Source organism: Myotis davidii, unplaced genomic scaffold, assembly GCF_000327345.1.
Source record: "Myotis davidii unplaced genomic scaffold, ASM32734v1 scaffold225, whole genome shotgun sequence".
In the NCBI taxonomy this organism is placed as follows: domain Eukaryota; kingdom Metazoa; phylum Chordata; class Mammalia; order Chiroptera; family Vespertilionidae; genus Myotis; species Myotis davidii.
Window position 1 is genome coordinate 1489175 of NW_006296222.1, and position 4629 is coordinate 1493803.

A 4629-nucleotide genomic window follows, 5' to 3' on the forward strand; every position below is an offset into this window, starting at 1 on the left:
TAGAATGTTATTTTTCCAAAGGAACCCATGCTCTCTTTTTCTATATATTTTGTGCTGAAATTTTAAAAATAATATAACCAGCTAAAGAATGATTTGTTGATCTGTAAGATATCCACAACTTTTAAAGGAAGGAACCAAATATCATATAGTTACACCTGTATTTAAAAGAATGTGCTAGTATTAATTGAAAACAAGAGTATTTCTTTCTTCTTCTTTTTCCGAATATGAAGGGGAGACAAACAATTTTATGACTATTAAATTTTTCTGAAGATTGAAAAAGGTTATATTCCACACATATGCCTATATTCATGCTTGTTAATGGCATAGAGTCATGGATATTCATTGCTCAAAGGAGGCTCCAGATCTGCTAGTGAAAGCATTTCATTTTTAGCCCAAGAAAGTGAAATCTAAAAACATCAGGTTCTTGACTAAAGCCACACCATTAACTTGCAATAACACCTGGCTGCAATTCAGATGTTCTGACAAGTGTCCCTTATACAAATATGTATATGATTGTACAATTATATATATATATATATTCCTATATAATAAAGGTTAATATGCAAATAGACCTAACAGTGGAACGACTGGTCCCTATGACACATTGACTACCAGGGGGCAGATGCTCAATGCAGGAGCTGCTCCCTGGTGGTCAGTGAGCTCCACAGGGGGAGCGCTGCTCAGCCAGAAGCCACGCTCACTGCTGGTAAACACTGTGGCAGTGGTGGGAGCCTCTCCTGCCTGCATGGCAGCACTAAGGAGCAGCGAGCCAAGCGGTAAAGAGCAGCAAGCAGGTGGGCGGTAAGGAGTGAGGGGTCCTGGACTGCGAGAGGGATGTGTGACTGCCAGGGGGAGCGGGCCTAAGCTGGCAGGCAGACATCCCCTGAGGGGTCCCAGACTGTGAGAGGGCACAGGCCGAGCTGAGAGAACCTCCCCACACCAGTGCAAGAATTTCATGCACCAAGCCTCTAGTATATAATAAAATATGTGTGTGTGTCACATATTTGTGTATATATTTTTGACAAGGAAAACTTACTTTAAAAAAAGAACTGCACATTCTCTCTGGAAATCAGTCACTCTTTTATATTTAATGATGCAATCATTAGTGCATCAAAAGGAAAGATAAAGTTTTGCTTAAGCATCACAGTGCTTGTTAGAAGGAAGCAATGAAATGTTTATAGTGCTTCCTGAGGACCTCAAAACTATCATTGAATTACCTGGGAAATGACTTTATGCATGCAAATAATTTGGGTTTGCTTTATCTTTTTTTAAAAAATAGCTTTTGTTCCTTAAAAATATTGTATTTACTTCACAATTATAAGTTAGTTCATTGTTTCAAGCTTTATATATTGATTATCTGACAAAGTTTTACTAATCCAAAGATATCAATGAAGCAATGAGCATCATAAAATATTTTTGATAACATGAAGAAATGGCTCTTTCTACATCTTTTAAGAATTAAGGATTTAACTTTACCATGATAGAAACAGCGGATAAGGAAATGTTACTCTTAATGAATATAAAAAGATTACCACAGGAAAAAATACATCAAATATAATCATACTATTTTCTCTACTTTATTTACCCCTACTATCCTGTAACTAATAAGATCATATATCATTTGAGATTATAACAAAAACACTTAGTAACCATCCTCCACAAATGGTAGCTGTTATTAAAATGCAGCAATGACTTTGAAAAAAACAACAGACATGTTATGTTCCTCAGAGAAATGTTATCCAGGCATTGTCTGGAGAATGTTTTATTATTCAATAATTTGTCTTAGGAGTCCCCAGTGATTTTAACTTTCACCTTTATAGATAAGCTGCCTTTCATAACTGATATAAAACCATGACTACAGGGAAACAGCCAGTTTAATTTTGTAACACACATAAAATCCAACTTAATTTCCCAAATGAGCATTTTATAATTACAGAATAAGAAAAACACTGGAGAGGTGGACATTACTATTTCTGCTTCCAGGTAGCATGCTCCCTGCTTGAATGTTACTCCATAAAACAGGAGCAAAGGATTATGTTCTACAAAGAATGATGATGCTCAGTCTTGAGTCCTTCCTGGAAAATTGGAAGATGAAAAAATATATATCTTCATATCTTCCTCTTTTTGTAGCATACTGTTGGAATTTTTAAATTGACAATTTCTTCTTCCCCCAAGAGGATGCTTAATAATAACTTGTTTACTCTTTGTAAATCGAATGTAGTTAAAGAAGAAATTCTGACTCCTCTTTTGAGACTTGCATGTGTATGTGATGAGAAGGAAAATGGTGGGTTAATCAAACTCTTCATCTCAATGACATGTAAAAACAGTTACTTCAACCTAAAGGTTCATGTCATTAAAAGTATAAGAAAATTTGTGGAAAAGAAAAAATAAAAGTTATCTTTATTTTTAATATACAAAAGCTGACAGCATAGACAAGTTTTTTGGAAAGTAGTCACAATGGGGTTCCTTTGAAAGTTGTTTTTAAGCCAATGTGTATTTAAAATGGGTATCTATATATATAAAAAGCCATCAACCAGACGCTGTAACAACTGGAATGCTGGAATGACTGGAATGACTGGTCACTATGATGCCTACTGCAGCCAGCAAACCAGGCCGATCTGGGATTGGGGCCAGCTGGCCAACCTCCCTCGACCCCTCCCCCCACCCGACCTGATTGGCCTCTCCCACCCTGATCGGCCCACAGCCACTCCCCCCACCGCTGGCCCTGCCCCTGATCATCCCCATACCCCAATAGGAGGTGGGGTCAGCCAGCCAACCTCCTGTAGCCCCTCCCCCAGGCAGGCCCTGCCCCATGGGCCCTCACCACCCTGATCGGCCTACAGCCCCTCCCCCCAGCCAGCTCCATCCCCAATCGCCCCCTCCACACCAATCAAGGATGGGTCTGGCTGACCAACCTCCCAAGGCCCCTCCCCCAGCCACTGACCCTTAATGCCCCCCCCAATCGGGGGTGGGGCCCAGCCAGCCAACCTTCGGCTGTCTCCTCCTCCCGACAGGTCCAGCCTCAATCTGCCTAATTGGGGCTGGGCCTGCCAGGCTCCTCCGGTGCATGAATTCGTGCACTGGGCCTCTAGTGTATTGTAACCGTGCAAGGAAGGAATGGAAGGATGGAAAGTTATGCGTCAATGTGTAGTACATTAACTGTTCAGATGTTGGAGTTAAGAAAGTCTAAGAGCCAAGCTTTGTTCTCTCACTGATCACCCTTAACACTTCCATCCCTCCCCTCCCCCACTGCAGAATCCCCTGGGCTGGCTCAGGCTGCCTACTGTGTTAACATTTGGGCGGAAATATACTAGTATTCCAGAAACAAAAAGGAAAAGAATGGAACTGGGTTGACTGGAAGTATTTAAAAGCTATCTGATACAACAAGCTATACAGATCACCTGGGTATGCTAAAATTCACCAAAAAAAGAACAGAAGAATTTTTGCCTGCTTTCTGGGTAACAAAGTTTGCTGCCCCCAGAAATTAGGTTTACAAGTCTCATTGCTCCCAAAGGATACAGGCCACTCCAGTTTACAGTGTCAATCCACATGGATGCACTCATCAGCAGACACACAATGCTGGGACTGTCACTAATTGTTTTCCGTTTTAAAGTATACAATAAATACATCCTTTCTCGGGCAGGCTGTAGTCAAAGACAGCTCTCTCTCTCTCTCTCTCTCTCTCTCTCTCTCTTCTCTCTCTCTCGCTCTCACACACACACACACACACACACACACACACACACACACACAACACCTCATGACTGAAAATAAAGCAAACCTGCACAATACAAATTTGAAACATTGGGGATGGAAATCACATTGAGGAGAAACAGGAGGCCAAGTTTTATTTTCTTCTTTGTCTTTTTAAATTTATGGCAACACCTTTTGGTCACTGAATACAACCTGGAAAAGTGTGGGTTCCAGGTCATTCCTTGTCCAATTCTGCGTGGCGCAGCACCCTGACTCCTCTGTGTGCCGTACTCATTCAGGCCAGCCTCCCTACCTAGACTTTTCCCTTCCTCATTCCACAAAGGTGCAAGATAGAGCAACGTTCTGTTTTGGTCTTATTTTTATTTTTCCAAACAAAAAGAAAACCTGGGGCCTTGCAGCTTTTGCTCGGGGAGCCTAACCTCTTAGAGACACCACCGCACGCACCCTCAGATCAGCTCAAGACTCTTCCGAGTTCACTTCACCGGCCTGGGTCAGAACGGGCAGCAATCTTCCTGCTCAGCAAGTTAACTTGTCCTCGGCGGGGAACCAGAGGCCAGGGTAACGGGGTGCCATCCGGGGTGCCAGCAGCTTCTCCCGGGGGGTGGGCCCAAACAGCAAGGTAGGGGGTGGGATGCCCCGCCCTGGCTTCGGGAGAGGCCGGCGTGGAGCAGGCGCCCTGGAGCAGGGTCTTGGGGGTCGCCGGAACCGTCACGTGTTCCCGAGGCACCTCTAATTCTCCCCCCGCCCGCCCCGCGCTCCCCACTCCTTCCTCCCCACCGCCACCTCCAGGTCTCCTCCAGCTGCCGCCGCGGTCTGCTGAGTTCCCGGGAGGCGAGGCGCCCACAGCGGCCGGGGCACCCCGAGGTACGGCTTCAGCCTCTCCCGCTGCCCCTTCCGCGGGGGCGGCCTGCGGGG

At 44.2% G+C, this 4629-nt stretch overlaps 1 protein-coding gene across 2 annotated transcripts in view; it reads left to right on the top strand.

Annotated features, from left to right (window-relative positions):
* The first annotated feature begins 3907 nt into the window (after nt 1-3907).
* Nucleotides 3908-4629, top strand: part of NPY5R (neuropeptide Y receptor Y5) — a 9361-nt gene continuing 8639 nt past the window's right edge. Inside the window, exons 1-2 of one of the 2 annotated variants that reach the window (XM_015568704.1) lie at nt 3908-4272; nt 4504-4578. The gene's annotated coding sequence lies outside the window, so the exon portion shown is untranslated. Of the gene's footprint in view, nt 4273-4475; nt 4579-4629 lie in introns of those variants that run through there. The other variant, XM_006771058.2, reaches the window with a different exon arrangement.